At 38.0% G+C, this 8753-nt stretch overlaps 1 long non-coding RNA gene across 1 annotated transcript; it reads right to left on the bottom strand.

Moving 5' to 3' along the window:
- Positions 1 to 2165: 2165 nt before the first annotated feature.
- On the bottom strand, positions 2166 to 4432 carry LOC138926717 (uncharacterized). Its single transcript, XR_011443334.1, has 3 exons — positions 4281 to 4432; positions 3628 to 4208; positions 2166 to 2770 (listed from the first exon to the last, which is right to left on the bottom strand). It is a non-coding gene; the product is annotated as an uncharacterized lncRNA (long non-coding RNA).
- Between the last annotated feature and the right edge of the window lie 4321 nt (positions 4433 to 8753).

Genomic DNA, 8753 nt, shown 5'->3' with positions numbered 1-8753 from the left:
CGATTTTATATTCGGGAGATCATGCCATAAAATAAAATAATACATAAAATAGGTTTACTCACGATTTGCCTCTTTAGCATCCCTCGTCGAAAGCGCTTTCGTCGGTGATGAAAGGGGAAGTGGGGGACACTTCACAAATAAGAATTTTCTTTATAAACCTACTTATTTTACATAAAATTTAATAAGGCATGTTTTAAATGTTTACCTAATGTTTAAAAATTATTTAGCAAAAGTTTAACATCAACCAAAATTTTTCCTTTTTGTTTTTCCCACAAAACTTAAAAGTATTATTGTTATTATTAATTTTTTTCTTTTTGTTTTAAATAAATTTATCCTTTGCTAGTTTAAAAATTTTCGCCGTGGTGTCGGGGACCAAAACAATAAGGGCACATTTCTCTTATCTTTTTGCTGGTGGGGCTAAGCATATACCTCACTCTATTGGACTGGGGAAGAACTTGGTCGTCAAATACTTATGACTTCTGACGCACCATGGTTAGTAGAATTTTCCACCAACCATCACTGAACAACACAAAAAAAATATATGGACCGATTCTCCTTGTCTTCGATGGCCTTGTCGCCGGTGCAACCGCCGGTTTACTCCCGCTCGGAGCCCCTCGTCGCGATGAACTAAACACCAATCTTCCCTCTTGTCCGTTCGCTCGTTTGTCTCACAGCGAACTCGCGGGCGGTACCCGATCGGAAGTGCTGGTCGCTGCTATATGCCCGGAGATGCTGATCTGCGCCGTCGGTCCCACCGGAACGCCCGGAGTCCTCCTTTTTCTTTTCGGCCTCCAATGTGTCTGCTGGTGTTTCCGCTCTGGCCGGCCACCTAGTAACAGACCCAACATAAACGCACCATAAAAAACTGCCCTCTAATTATTTGCTTTTTTTCATTTCCACACTCACTCAGGTTTTACGAAGCTGACACTAGGACTCGAATCTCGAATCCAACAAACAAAAGACTTGCAAAGATTGGGTTTTCTTTTTTTTTTTTTTATCTTCCATTAGTTGATATAACCGTCTGCTCTTATGTAAGGCTGGTTAGGGAATGCTCTCCCCAAATCTCTCTAGCCAGACCGACGCGGGATTTAAGGCGGGCAGCCTCCTGGAGTCCACAAATGGCGAACTCCTGGATTTAATTATTCCAGGCGCCTCCTCATTCTATATAACCCATTATCTCCCACAGATGGCGCACCTTCCTGCCTAATGCGGCGCATAGGTGTCGCTTTCTGCTATGGCAAGTGGTACACTGTTTTTAACTCACGTCGAAAAAGGGCATTCTTTCTCCTGAAATCTATTTTGTTCTCTTTGGTCATATTTCTTTTAAGTAACTTCCATGCTTGTTTTTTTGATTTGCAGAAGGTTTGAAGAGTTTTGTTCCACCAGGGCGTCCTTTAGGTAACTGTTGGGAAGGCCATTGGAATGCGCAGATGTGCACTGCTAAGTATTATTTTATTTGGGCTTATTGGGGTTTTTATTAACAGGTTGGTTACGATCGGTAGGTGATCGCTTTAGGTTTATTTTTAGGTGGACTGAGTACGAAATGAAGACTACTAACATTTAAGATAGCTTTAGGTTGGAGGTATGTTGATATAATGTTAATTTTTTTCCTAGAGCATATTTCAATAATAGAGCGTCAAAGTCGAATCCTAAGATGATTTCTTTAAACTCTATTGTTTTGTGTATTAGAATTGCCACACCACCGTATGACTGTGAGGTGTCGAGTCAAAGCATTGCATAACTTTTAGGGATAGCATAAATATTGCTTTGCATTAGGTGTGTCTCTTGTAAGGTTATTATTGGGGGGCTGTCTTTATTTATCAGAGTCTGAAGTTCCTTAAAATTTCCAAAAATCTTCAACAAAAAATGTCCTTGACGCTTGTATGAGCACTCCCGGTCATTTCATAGCTTCCAAGGAATGGGACGAAATGATTCAGTGGTTTCCAGGTGGACTAGGATTTATGGTAACCTAAAAACATAATCATTTGTGTATGGAGTGAATAGCTTCCTCGCGTACACCATTTCACGACAAAACAAATTAGCCTGTGGATGGTACCCTAGATTACAGCAGTAAAAAGCCCCGACTTGAGATTGGTATGCGACTGTATTTACAGATTCTTTATTATATTATTTTAAACATGCAATTATCAAGTATATATTATGTGATTGCTTAATTCAAATTTATTTTTCCAGTCAAAAGTTTTATGTACTGTGATAAGTGCTTGACATTCAACATAGAATGTATCGTTATTTTGCCCAAGCTAGTTTCAATTTGACAATCTTCTTGTTTCTTGGAATCTTCATTATCATCTCCACATTCCATGAACTGGTCAAAATCTCTTTCAGACTTCTCTAATATATATAAATAATTTTTAAATTGTTCAAACGATATGTATTGCATGTTGGGGCATTGTTGTCTCATTGTTAGGTGATGTTCACATCGAGTATCGAACATCCAACGACGTGGAGCTAGCGACTTGATTTGAGTGTATTCTAAATTTTCTTTAATGTAAGTTGGTTCGTTGTTTGTGGTTATTACTAAGGTGCTACAAAATAATGCATCCTGAATAAGCTGTGTTAGTTTTGGTAGATTAGTAAATTCATTAAAAATTTTGCTAAAGGTGCCTGTATTGTGGCATTCCAATTTTTTAAACTTGTCCAACATTGTTGGAGACATAAAAGCAAATCGAATATTTTGTAGGATTTTAGCTGTGCTGGATCTGCGACATGGCCACAAATGATTAAGCCACATAAAAGCACTGTATAATAACTGAAACGACACAAAATAGAAGGTTTTTTTTTTTTTTTTTTTTTTTTTTTTTTTTTTTTTTCATAATTTTGGATTTAATTACAACTAGGGATAGTTCAGGGGACATTAAATGGGATAACGAGTTATAATTTTTACAAATAACGCGGAATGGATCGTGTTCCGCGAAATTAGATCTATAAATTGGTAACCAAAGGGGTCGGAATGATCTAGTTACTCTATTAGGCACAGAAAACAATAATTTTTCAAGAAGTACTTGTGAGTCAACCTGTCCAAGAATAAGCACATGAAGCAGCATAACCCCAGCACAAGTACGGCGCTCTTTTAAAGGAGGTAGGTTTAGTAATTTTAACCGGCAGTAATTTACGTCAAAGAAAAACAAGAAAGGAAAGCTAACTTCGTGCGTTTCCGAAGTTGATATACCCTTGCAGTAAAGATCGGATATATATAGCAAAAATCGGATAAAGTTGGCCGATACTCATACGAATACGAAGATTTAGTTGGCCGATCCCTATCCCGGTAATTTGTTAGGCTTGATCAGTTGACTTGAAGTACAACCCATAGAAAAGATAATCTCTCTAACTTTAGAAATACCAAAGTTTTGGCATTTCCGATCAATGAGTTATAGACAAATGGACAGACAGACAGAGAGACGGACACGATCAACTCAGGAGTTGGTCCTGATCAAGAATATGGGGTCGGAGAAGTCTCATATACTGCGTTGGACTTTTGACCAGAATTAGAATCCCCTCTGCAAGGATATAAAGTAATATAAACTATATATATAAATAAATAAAAAGAGTTTTAAAAATAAAATGGTATACTTTTTTGTTACTTCCTTTTCCTTCTAATTAACTCACCTCCATTTCTGAGTTTACTGCCAAAGAGCTGGATGCTAGCAAATGGCACACCTGATTTTCATTGAGGCAAAGAAACTCACGACTGGATAGTATTACCAAAGTTGCTTTGGATATGCGGCTAGCTATCAATTCGTTAATTTCATCCAGTTCATAGGCGTGGCGCTCTTCAAACATTATATTAAATGCTGAAAAATTAGTATAGATATGACTATTTAGAACGTTCCAGGCATGCTCAAGAAGCTCAGTTATTTCCAAATATCCATTGATAAACATTACTAAAGCCATTTGGAGACAATTGACGTGTGGAAATATTCAACATATTTTTTTCCAAATTTTTAAACATTTGTTTTGAGTAAAGTTTTAAAATGATTGCGTGGCACATGAAATAATGATCCCTTATATTTATTATAGTGTCAGTGTGTTTATTGTCTTGAATGTTTTTTACCACAACAGTGGCTGGTGAAACTTTGTGCGTCAGTAAAATTATGTTGTCTTCTTTGTTTCGTTTTACATTGATATCACCTAAACTTTTTTGCACCTTGGAAAGCAACCTACATTCGTTTTCAAATTTTGAATTAGTCCTTTAGAGAAAAAAATAATAATAAGAATTTAATATCACATTAAATGAGTAGTTCGATTACTTCATAACTTACATGCGAAAGTGTCCTGGCCGTGGCTCATTGGAGAGTGTAGTTAAATATGGACGACTTTTGTGCATTTTGCTGATATTTCATATATGTATGTCTAACTTTGTTACGATGATTGTTTGAATCAGAAATTGTTTGAATTGGTTACTTTGTTATTACCTAAAATATTTTTACATACACTAAACTAAAACAAGAAAGGAAAGCTTCTGGCGGAGCCGAAGTTTATATACCCTTGCAGTTAAAACCGGATATATATCGCAAACATCGGATAAAGTTGGCCGAACCTTATGATTACATCACAATAAAACCAATTAATTACGATGAAAAATCTAAAAAAAAGTCCCAAGCTTCTATCTTCAAAAACACGAAAGTTGGGTCATTTCCGATCGTTCAGTTATATGGCAGCTATAAGATATAGTCGGCCGATCCGGGCCGATCCGACTTATATACTGCGTGCAAAGAAAAGAATGGTGTGTGCAAAGTTTCAAGCCGATAGCTTTAAAACTGAGAGACTAGTTCGCGTAGAAACAGACAGACGGACCTTGAGGATTTCCAAGTGTTTTGAATGGCAAGAAACGAATCAATCCTGAATGACAAACAAAGTTCGGCTATATTTATTTTCACCACTTATTATTCTTCAAGATTAAGAACAAAATATTATAAGCTGTATTTGTAGACAGAACTTTTAGGCGCGAGTTACCAAATGGAGGGAGTGGAGTGATTTTGAAGGTGTTTTAGTGGTGTAAGTATTTTACGATTTGAATTATATTGAGACCAATGCCTTTGGATTCTAATGATGATCTGAGTATATTCTCCCGAAAGGTTTTACAAAGAAGTTTAAAGTAAGACAAAGAATGAATGTGTATAGGCTGCAAAAGTGCCTAGCTCAGCAATGGGCCGGATACTTGTGCTTGCGATGATCCTCCTAGTCAGCATACGACCGGGCGCTGACCGTATTGGGTGTCATCGAGGTGTAGACACGATGTGCAGTGGCAATAGGTGACCGTGACTTCACTGGCTAGTGACGTCGTCGGTAACTCCTCCCCTCCTAGAGTGAAGGCATGGTCGACACGAGTTGCAGTGTTGTTTCAGGGGTAAAAAGTGTTGTTGGTTGTCTTTTTCTCCTGATCGGGATTGAGATTATTGCCATTGTGGCTATTCCTTACCAATAGTATGTAAAGGGGGTCTTCGATCGCTGTCTCGCTGATCTCGTTCATTATCTTAAAATTTTTTTTATTTTAAAGTTTCGTTCAAGAGTACGTTGAATTCACCAATACTTCCTCTGTACATAATAACGTTGATAGTAGTGGGACAGTCTTTTATTTCTAATAGGCCTGTACCGGTGAAGTTGAATATTTCAGCACACGAAGAAATTATTAGGATGTTGATTAGGACGATGCTTACGCCCTCTGATTGCCAGATCCGTTACTCCTGGTCGGTTTTCTTTGCCACAAATGTCGCTGGTGTTCCTGATAAGATTTCCGCCAAGCATTTATTTTGAGACTTGGGATCCGAAGTATCTTCCCCGTGGCATAGGTACACTTTCGCAATTTTTTGACTCTTATCTTTTACGTAATCTAATTTTGTTTATAGGTGGCATATATTAGTATTAATTGTGGGTTTTTGGATTAAGAAAATTATTTTGGCTCGTTGGCTATTGTTTCAGTGTTAAATATTTTATATAATTTGATATCGTTTTCTAACTCAAAGTTCTGTTTCTTTATAAAAATTCGAGTATATTCTATTTCTTTCGTATTAAAAATGAATTTTAGTTTGATGAGAAGATTGCTCTCCGCTATGTTTTTAATATTATTGGTTAGTACACTCTTATTAAAGTTAATACGATTTAAAAATTAAAGAAGATGAATCTCCTTCTGTTCTTGGGAGAGTTTATAGAAAAGGTCCCGGTTGCGGTTAATGTAAGTAACCGCAACAGGGACATTTTCTATAAACTTTCTTATAATCTACTTATAATCTTCTGATCTTCGTTAATGTGCTTTGTGATATTTTTAAAACGAATAATGCATTCGTTATTTATTTTACCTTTGCAGATTTAATCTGTCAGTTTAAATCTGCAATCTCAGTCAAATCTGTCACAGAAGTGCCCAACTTGTGTATTTTGTGGAATTTATATCTTATTTTGTCTGTGTTCGACGCGTCCATGTTACCCGGAATGATTTTCATCATGAGCCTAAACCGTTTTTAGCTCCCTCTACTTTCTAACTAACTTTGGGAGCTATTGAATCTAAGCGTTCTTTTAGATGATGGGTCTTGGTCTCTATGTTTTTAATTGTCTCCCTAGAGAAGCTTATGTTCTTTATTTGGTTCAAGGGATTGTATTTAAAAATTCTGAACGCGTAGGGTATAAGATTATGAGGTAGAACTTTCAGACTTGGTACTTGGGATCTTAAGCGCAGATCAAGTTGGTGTCAAAATTTTGCCACGCCAACTCCCTCTCCCAAAAATAGAGATTTGGTTGTAGCGGTTCCATTAACCAGTTCGTTAATGTTTTTAGAAAATTTTTAGATGCCAAACTGCTCGAACGGCTAATCTATGTACACTTAAAAATCAAAAGCAGTCAAATCGGATAATTTTTAGGAGAGGTATAGACATTTTGGTTTGCTGCCCTACTGAATCGGTAGTATGGCCTGTAACGCTTGTATCTTTCAAAAGAAAGTTAGTTGGGAAGGGTGCGCCATCTAGGAGAGAAGTTTCAGACTAGAAAGGGTCACAGGGAAATTAGGAGGAGTGCAACCGGGTAAGATGGCAAAATTTTCCGTTGGGGCTCTCCGGGCAAAGGGCATGGAGGGATCAGCGCCAAATTTTGGCGTCGGGACATTCATTCCCTCAGTGCACCTCCTCTGATTTATTTGATTAAATTTCTACACCTAAGTGCGGTGTAGTGCAAAGAACGACAAACAAGGAGCTTGTGTCCAGGGGCAAAAATATCAAAAAGGGGCCCACCGTTTTTGTGGCCAAGGGTGAATCCGAGGTATCGAGGTGAGGAAGTGTGGCGGGTCAGTTAGGTATTCTAGCAAAATTTTCTCTTGCGTGACTAGGCTCGGCATCAAGGTAGACACTACCGGAGGGAAATTCAGGCAGCCCCAAGGGGTCGGAGCGGATCTAAGGGACTCCGAAAGCCCACGGCGCAGAGCTGCAGGAGCAGCGTTCGCCGGAAGAGTTCCAGTTTTGCACCAAGATATCAAGAGATAGACCAAAACCAAGAAGCTGAGGGAGAAAAAAAAACAAAGAAAAAGACTCGGTCAACGGGCTTGAGATTTACTCCAAACCATCAAACCTTTGGCTCGAGCGGGCAGTTTGCGGAGGCATCCGGCGACCCCGGCGCGGTATTCCTGAGAACTTTCATCCGGGAAAAACCGGTACGGCCGAATCCACGTGGGAGTTCGGCATGTAGATAGGTGTTAGATTAAGTAGTGTTAGTTCTATTAGTGAGTACGTTTTCTGTTTTGTGGTGGATTATGGCCAAAACAGATTCCGAGCAGAAAAAGGCATATGGCATGAAAAAGGAAAAATTGGCCAAGCGCGATTCGAAGTGATAGTGGGGTTATACCTAACCTTTTCAAAAAAAAAGAAGAGAAAAAAAGAAGAAAAGAGAAAAAATAAGAATAATGATTTCCATGGCCCCAAAGTGCGTTTCACAATAGAAAATTTTCCTTTTTTTTTGTTAGTGTTGAGTCTAAAGTTTCAGCCACCTCCAGTCCAAGAAAGTCCAGCGCTTTCAACGATGGATTTACCAAGGCTGGGGTGAGTGTGAACTGAACTTACGTAATACCAGATTTAGTCCCGAAAGAACAAAAATATAATAAAACAAGGAATATTTCCCAAACATGGACGACTTAAATTTTTAAATAAAAAAAGGAAATTTTGAAGTAAATAGTAAATCCGCTAGTCCAAATCGTTCGAACCATTTCGCTGGCGAGTTTTCACTCAAGTTTGAGCGCATGTTCGTTTATATGTTCGAAGGGATCGCCATGAAGTTTTATTTTTATATGAAAGTCTTGCTCATGTCTAATTTGTTTTTATTGTTTTGAAAAGCCAATTTCTTTAATCTTTTAGTTTTAATTCTTTTAATTTTGTTTAGCCACATTTGAATATTTCTTTTATTAATAGGCTTACTTTAGTATTTACTCCATATAATTCGATATAGTGGGCATGTACGTTTTAGGTCTAAAGCAAATTTTTATTATATTTCTTTTAGTGCTTAAATAAATTTTTATAATGTGCTAAGAACCACTTTTTTGGACCCGACATAACAGGCCCCCTTGAGACCGTCGAAGCTAGGGCTATTATTGACATAAAGGGTTTCGCCCCCAGGAGTTTTGATAGCCACAGGTTGGGTGGGCAAACTAAGCCTGGCAACATCAGAGGTCTTAGGTGCTCGACGGTAGAGCCCGATGCAAAGGAACCCTTTTTTTCTTTTCCCTGAATCAATTCAACAGATGGCCGAGAGGAGCAGTT

The sequence above is a fragment of the Drosophila bipectinata genome, chromosome XL, assembly GCF_030179905.1.
Source record: "Drosophila bipectinata strain 14024-0381.07 chromosome XL, DbipHiC1v2, whole genome shotgun sequence".
NCBI lineage: Eukaryota > Metazoa > Arthropoda > Insecta > Diptera > Drosophilidae > Drosophila > Drosophila bipectinata.
This window is presented reverse-complemented; position numbering and strand designations above follow the sequence as displayed.